The sequence below is a fragment of the Triticum aestivum genome, chromosome 4A (assembly GCF_018294505.1).
Source record: "Triticum aestivum cultivar Chinese Spring chromosome 4A, IWGSC CS RefSeq v2.1, whole genome shotgun sequence".
NCBI classification, from domain to species: Eukaryota; Viridiplantae; Streptophyta; class Magnoliopsida; order Poales; family Poaceae; genus Triticum; species Triticum aestivum.
Genome location: NC_057803.1, coordinates 581,678,780 through 581,687,417, shown reverse-complemented (window position 1 = coordinate 581,687,417; position 8,638 = coordinate 581,678,780).

Sequence of the window (8,638 nt, the reverse complement as noted above, 5' to 3'; positions counted from 1 at the left end):
GCGACTAGCATATATGGTGGCTAACATACGCAAAAGGAGAGCGAGAAGAGAAGGCAAAAGCACAGTCGAGAAACTATGATCAAGAAGTGATCCTAGAACAACCTATGTCAACAATAACTCCAACACCGTGTTCACTTCCTGGACCCCGCTGAGAAGAGACCATCACGGTAACACACGCGGTTGATGTATTTTAATTAAGGTCAACTTCAGGTTTTCTACAACCAGACATTAACAAATTCCCATCTACCCATAACCGTGGGCACGGCTTTCGAAAGTTCAAAACCCTGCAGGGGTGTCCCAACTTAGCCCATCACAAGCTCTCACGGTCAACGAAGGATATTCCTTCTAGCGGGAATACCCGATCAGACTCGGAATCCCGGTTACAAGACATTTTGACAATGGTAAAACAAGACCAGCAAAGCCACCCGAATGTGCCGACAAATCCTGATAGGAGCTGCACATATCTCGTTCTCAGGGCACACCGGATTGTCCAAACTTCCAGTAGGCCAGCCCAGAGTTGCCCCTGGTGGCCACCGGCGGCTGACAAGGTGGACCAACACTCAGAGGAGCACTGGCCCGGGGGGGTTAAAATAAAGATGACCCTCGAGAACGCGACTCCCAAGGGAAAAGAAAAGCCTAGGTGGCGAATTGTAAAACCAAGGTTGGGCCTTGCTGGCAGAGTTTTATTCAAAGCGAACTGTCAAGGGGTTCCCATTATAACCCAACCATGTAAGGAACGCAAAATCCGGGAACATAACACCGATATGACGGAAACTAGGGCGGTAAGAGTGGAACAAAACACCAGGCATAAGGCCGAGCCTTCCACCCTTTACCAAGTATATAGATGCATTGATTAAATAAGAAATATTGTGATATCCCAACAAGTAACCATGTTCCAACAAGGAACAACATCTCCATGTTCCAACAAGGAACAAACTTCAATCTTCACCTGCAACTAAGAACGCTATAAGAGGGGCTGAGCAAAGCGATAACATAGCCAAACAACGGTTTGCTAGGACAAGGTGGGTTAGAGGCTTGGTTTAACAATATGGGAGGCATGATAAGCAAGTGGTAGGTATCGTAGCATAGGCATAGGAAAAGAGCCAGCAACTAGCAATCAAAGATAGAAGTGATTTCGAGGGTATGGTCATCTTGCCTGAGATCCTGCAAGGAAGAGGAACGAGTCCATGAAGAAGACAAACAGACGTAGTCGAACGGATCCTCTCACACACGACGTTATCGGAACCAACCCGAAGAAGCAACACCGGAAAGAAGTACACAACATAGTAAACAACCAACACATGAACATGGCACGATGCACAATCAAGTATGATGCATGTCCGGTTTAATGAAGCATGGCATGGCAAAGGTGCACAAACAATCCTACAAATTAAGTGGAGCTCATTATGCAACTGAGTTGCATATTGAAGAAAACACCACATGACTTATTTAGTTCTCTCTTGTTTATGTACCCAACAAGATTAAATGTTGTTACCATGGCAAGAGGGTGAAGCAAATGAAAACTACCTAACTAGGTAAGTTTAAATGATGCCAGAACAACGAACAACAAGTCCGGAAAAATCCTCATATGCATATTTTAGGTTTGGAACTGATCTGCCCTAAACACAATTTTAGAGTTGTTAAACATGCAAAGAGATGCCACCATGTTAAACTAGGCAAAATTCTACCCCATTTACATATAAAGTTTGTTAGGTTTGGAGCTACAGTTATAAAGTTATGAAATAAATCATTTTAACATGGCATAGGGGCAAATTTAACCAAACATCATTTTAATCATTTCAAACATGGATGAAAGTTGCATATTATGAAACTAGACAGAAATCTAAGCATTTTTCATATATAAAGTTTTTACAAGTGGTGCTTAGTTTGTGGCTTTTCTGTAAAACTGCGTTCTCTGGAAAAAAAGAAAATTGTTCTGTAAAAAAACATTAAACGGGCCAAATACAGCTGGCCTAACAAAGCACAAAGGTCTGCAGGGGGGTCTCACCATGGGCTTGGCCCATTAGTTGGAGGGAAGGCCGCTGGGCCTGGCACGGCTAAGACCCAGCCGACGCTCGCGGTCAACGGGGACCGGATCGAGCCAGGGAGCTCGAGATGTGCGTGCGCGCGTGTAGGAGGCATGTGGCGCTGCAGCTGTTCAAGGCAAAGCAAGGGCACGGTGCTGGGCTTCTGGTTCGAAGCAGAGGAAGCGAGCGGCAGGGACTACAGCGGCGGACTTGGCGCGAGAGGAACCAGGCGGAGGGGTCGTCCTCACAGAAGAAGTGGCTCATGGCGGCGCGATGAAGGAGACAGCGAAGACGGGACTTGGCGCTGGGGTCGTCCCACGCGGGAAGCAGAGGGAGGTTCAAGCATCCATGGCGGCACTTCTGCGGCAGCACGACCACGGCTTGAAGAAGAACGGGGCGACGGCGGTTCCCTACTGAGGCAGGTACAGGGAGAGAGAGATGAGAAAGAGCATCAGGGAAGCAAAGATGCGCGGGAGGAAAGAGAGGGACGGCCTGGGTGCTGGTCTTGGTCGCCGGCGGCGGGGTCCTTGTAGGTGCGGTCGGCGGACAAAGAAGCTCCGACGGGGATGGACGAACAGGAGGCACGGGACCTCTCGGCTCCATGGAGGTGCGGACGGAGAAAAGAAGCAGCGCTGGCCTCCGATGACTGCTGCTGCTTGCGGCGGCGCTCGAGACAAGCCCTTGGGCACGAGGTTGTGTAGCAGGAGGGAGGAGACTGTGGCTCTCTATTGCGGGAACGGGCGGCTGGATGGATCTCAAAGGAGTCGGGGTTGGCTCGATGGAGGATCCGAGGGAGAGTGGGTAAAATTTTTGGATCTGGCTGGTGGTGTGTGGTTGGCTCGATGTGGACTCCGAGGAGGATTTGGAGAGAGGGTGGCGGTAGAAGAAGTGGATGGATGGGACAACTCTCGTCAAAATTAGGGTTGCTTTCTATATATATGTTGTTGGATTAGGTTAGGGGGGCATTTGGTCTGTCCGATCGTAATCGAGCGGTCGAGAATAAATTGGTTAGGGAGTCCAAATAACAAAACGGAGACGTTTTGTAGACGTTTGGGGATGATCCGGACCCAACGGTGCCGACTGACCGGGTCGAGTTCGGGACAGCTTTCGGACGCGCGCGCGAGTTGGTCCAATGCATTGTGCAAAGAGGGGTAGGCATGGGCCTAGGTGGACTGGGGAGAGAGGGTTGGTCTGAGATAAGAGGGGGGAGATGCAGCCCGACATGATTTCCGGAGACCGAAAACGTCCGACGTTAGACCAGCTATACTGCTGCTATAGTTATCCGTTGGGGCATCAAACGATCTCCGAATGCGATGAAACTTGACAGACGGTCTATCTACACTATAATAAGACCACACGCCAACTCTCATCCCATTTCGAGAACATTTTCCGGCCACTTATAAAATACTATTTCGGACATGCCACGGGCGCGTGCAAGTGTGTCTGGGCTCAGAACGGACAACGGAAAGAACGAGGAGACCGGGACGGATGCATGTTTTGAAAACATGATGATGTAATGCACATGATGGCATGGTATGCAATGCATGACACGCAAGCACATGACAAGGCAACAACAGCGAATAACTGGAGGACACCTGGCACATCGGTCTCGGGGCGTTACAACCTCTCCTGCCCATCCTGTAATTTTGGCAAAGCATAGTGCCAAGGAAGAGCGTGCTGCTATTGAGAAAGGCAAATGGAGCACTGATTTATCCAGCTATGCCCATCTTAGTGCTCAAGAGCTCCACTCTGGTTTTCTAAACCGTCTACACTCAAACCGTGATTATGAAGCCGGTTTGGTGAATCTAATGAAGGAGTGCTATGAGGTATTTTCATCACTTTTCCTTTCGTAAATCAAATTTATAAATACCAACTCAAGTAGCCCCCAAGGGCCGATTTATGATGGCAATCATAAATCGGGACTTTGTAATATCTCAATCCTTGCATGCTTATCCTCCATATGTCAGGTGATCCTTGGAAATAAACCAGTACTTTATCGTTGTATTCCAGTAATTTTCATTTGTGTAGCCCCAAGGGCCGGTTTATCTTTCCAAGGTAAATCGGGTCTTGAATCAATGCATCAACTTTGAATAGATGTACATTAGCCCCCAAGTGTCAAAGATAATGCTTGCATTGTACTTGAGACTTACAAAAAATATGTTGATGACAGATCAAATAGGCATTAGCCCCCAAGTACAAAGTGCATAACTTGTTATACGCTTGGTACTTCATAGCCCACTGATGATATATCTTGCCTTTGTAGGCCGAGCTGAGTAAGAAGGATGCTCAAACCACTGACCTTTAGGAGAATGTTAAATCTCAGCAAGCAGAAGCTTCCAAGGCCAAGGAAGAGCTGACAAATGCCTTAGTAGCCATGGAGAAGCTGGAAGAAACCTTTAACAAAGAGCGTGCAGACTGGGAGACGGAAAAGGCCGGTTTAACAAAGAAGGCCGAAGACGCAGAAGCAACCCTGAAGCCGGTGGTTGAAGAACTGACCGGTTCGAAGCGGCAGATTAATGCTATGACTTCTGCTGTGTTTGGTAAGTACCCTCTCATGAAGTTTTTCCAATTCATAATATCTTACTCATATCCGGTTTACTGATGTTTAACCATGATAGGGACCTGCATTACTCATCTGGGCTCCGACTTGCGGATGAAGCTTAAAGCGGCCTATACTTTGATAGAACTGTTGTATTCTGGATCCCAACGTGCGATCTGCACGGCTGCTTATAACAAGCCTCCTCCAACGCTGATAAAAGAAACCATCGAAAAGCTGGCCATGCTGCCTACCCGGTTGGATGAACTGAAGAGATCAGCCGCAAGGTCAGGTGCACTGACCGCACTAATCCGGGCCAAGGCATGGATTCCAGATCTGGAACCGGCAGACATCATCAAAGGCTATCCTGGTGTGAAGGAAGACGGTTCAGATTTCAATAATGACGATATCCGAAGGCTGACAAAGGAGATGCGGCCTATAGCAAGCAAATTGGCAGATGACACAGATCTATCTCATTTTCAACCGGTTTACGATGCTGAAGGGAAAGACAGCACACGCTGATTCACAATGTGGAAGATCTTGTGACGCCAATCCGTAAGCACACTTACGCTCCTGACATCAACCCTTCCACCCTTATTCATGAAGAAGCTGTGTTTCAAGCCTTAATTGGAATCGATTGTCCAACGATTGACTTCCAGCGACTGGGTAGAGATGAAGAGAATGTGACCACTCAAGATAACCCTCAATCGTCAAGCCGTCTAGATGAGGAGTCATAAACCGGAGGCCGGTTTACTAGTTGCAGTCTGCCACTCTTTAAAACAATTATTCAATTTGGGCTATTTAAAGCGCCTTGTAATAGGATAGCGTGAACACCTTTATCTGCCATGCCATCGAGCATGTTTGTTTTGCTTGTTACTTAAAACTTGTCATGCCTTTGGGAGTTATGATATGCATAGTCCATTATGGCTTTTGTTCCTGCATATAAAAACTTGAAAGTGTCCTAGTGGTTTACCACTGGACGGGTCATAATGCCCAAAAAATATATACATAACTTGGATGGATAACCAAGATTGTAATAACCAGATATAAAATAGATGATACATGTGACATACCTCGTTGGCTGACCAACTGTTTGTATAGTAAGGGTGAAAAACACCAATCTGGAGTGTTGATGACTCCTTGCCCTCTTGCCGGTTCATATAAAAACCATACCAGGCTATAATAGCCACTGATTTGTTCGTATAATGCTGGTGACATCTAGTCAAAACCAGACCGGAGCAACTTATTGCCGGTTTAGAACTGATCATGTACTGACAACTGAGCGTTGAAAGCCACGCCGGGTTGCAATAAACACCGGTTTATCAGAAAATATTCATAAATCCCTTATCAAAAGATTCTAAAACAGAAAATACAAAAGAAATATGCAAGGCTTTTTATGGGCTGCCAGGCCCTAAATCGAGGCTTTTCATGGGCTGCCAGGCTGCTGAGTTAAACCATTTTCAAAGCCTTTTAAGATGGACCTCAATCTTTAACTAATCATCGGTTTAACTTTGACAAGTTCAGGGTCTATGAGATTAACTTGCCAAACGTTCGATGGGTCATACCAGGTTTACCTGGACGGAGTGGCTTACTTAAAAAGGCAGGATAACCCGGGGTTTTAGGTGAATACACCTGGCTTCCAAGCCTGGCTTGATAGCCTATTACAAGGGTGCAAGCTCGTTGTTCTTTGAGAAGCAAGGAGCCCCCAAGTAATATTTGAGCTATGCTCAGTGGTTACCTATGTTTGAGTTGTGCTTGGTGCAATAGACTCTCTTTGGTTCCACATAATTTCATTTTGGCTTATAAGCCTATCAAAAGGTGTAGCTATGGTGTAAATACAACCAAGCCACCTAGTGATTTCCTTTTTGGTCTTAAGCCGATCAAGAGGTGTAGCTATGGTTCGGATACGACCAATCCCCCTAGTGATTTCCTTCATATCTGTGTGGCTTTATAGGCCGGGTTAATATAACTCCGCTTTGTAAGTAGAAGCCCCCATGGAACCACACATGATGTAAAAAATAACAGAGACCCTGATTTAGCAGAGGCTCCGGTTTATTATATAATATATACATTGTCATAAGTATGTACATAAGAAGAGCCTGTGGCTCAAGTATAGTAAGGCCGAAGAAGAGCTATATTCCATGTACGTTGGGTCTCCTCCTCCGATTTGCGTGAGTCTTTGTGCTCTCGAACATTGATAAGGTAGTATGACCCGTTGTGCAGGTTTTTGCTGACCACAAAAGGTCCTTCCCAAGGTGGGGATAGCTTGTGCATATCAGTTTGATCCTGGATGAGCCGGTGCACCAGATCGCCTTCTTGAAAAGTTCTGGTCTTAACCCGGCGGTTGTGATAACGTCAGAGATCTTGTTGATAAATCGCCGAACGTGCTGCTGCTAAATCACGCTCTTCATCTAACAGGTCCAGTGAGTCCTGACGTGCTTTCTCATTCTCCGCTTCAACGTAAGCCGCCACCCGTGGCGAGTCATGACGGATGAAACTAGGAAGAACCGCCTCTGCTCCATAAACCATGAAGAAAGGTGTGTAACCCATCGATCTGTTTGGTGTGGTGTTGATACTCCATAACACAGAAGGTAACTCCTCCACCCAACATCCCGACGTCCGCTTTAAAGGAACCATAAGACGGGTTTGATACATCTCAAAATTTCTTGATTTGCCCTCTCTGCTTGACCATTAGACTGGGGGTGAGCCACTAACGCTACATCAAGCGGATGTGCTCACATTGACAAAATTCCTCCATATCACCCTTGGATAGATTAGTACCGTTATCAGTTATAATACTGTGTGGAAAACCAAACCGGAATATCACCTTTTTGATGAATTGAACCACCGTGGCTACATCGCACTTACTGACTGGCTCTGCTTCTACCCACTTGGTAAACTTGTCAACTTCCACTAACAGGTGGGTCTTTTTGTCCTTGGATCTCTTAAAGGGTCCAACCATATCGAGCCCCCAAGTTGCAAACAGCCAAGTGATTGGAATCATTCTCAACTCCCGAGCCAGAACATGAGCGCGGCATCCAAATTTCAGACAACCGTCACACCTTTTGACTAAATCCTCAGCATCAGCATGAGCCGTCAACCAATAGAAGCCGTGACGAAAATCCTTAGCCACCAAGGATTTTGAACCGGCGTGGTGAACACAATCTCCTTCATGGATTTCTCGCAAAATCTCACAACCTTCTTGAGGAGACACACAACACTGAATTGCCCCTGTCACACTGTAATGATGTAACTCCCCATTGACAATGGTCGTTGACTTGGATCGTCAGATTATCTATCAGGCCAAGGTTTCATCATCCGGTAACTCGCCCCGGTTCATGTAAGCCAAGTACGGGACTGTCCAATCCGGTATAACATGCAAAGCCGCCACCAACTGGGCCTCCGGGTTAGAAATAGCCAAGTCCTCCTCTGTGCGTATCTTGACCGACGGATTATGAAGTACGTCGAGGAAGACATTAGGTGGCACCAGTTTACGCTGAGAGCCTAGACAACTTAAAGTGTCTGCCGCTTCATTCTTTCGCCGGTCTATATGGTCAACTTGATAGCCCTTGAAATGACCAGCCACTATGTCCACCTCTCGTCGATATGCAGCCATGAGTGGGTCCTTAGAATCCCAAGTGCCAGATATCTGTTGAGCCACTAGGTCCGAAGACCGTGGAGTAAGGCCTCATACTCAGCTGCATTGTTAGTGCAAGGGAACATTAAGCGAAGAACATAACAAAACTTGTCACCTTGTGGGGAAGTTAATATGACTCCAGCCCCCGAGCCCTCCAATTGCCTGGACCCATCAAAGTGAATAGTCCAATAAGTGTTGTCTGGCTTTTCCTCTGGTGCCTGCAACTCTGTCCAATCATTGATGAAGTCCACGAGTGCTTGAGATTTGATCACTGTGTGAGGTATATACTTGAGCCCGTGGGGTCCAAGCTCAATAACCCACTTGGCAATCCGGCCAGTCGCCTCTCTATTTTGGATGATATCTCCCAAAGGGGCTGAACTAACCACTGTGATAGGATGACCCTGAAAATAGTGCTTGAGCTTCCGGATTGCCATAAAA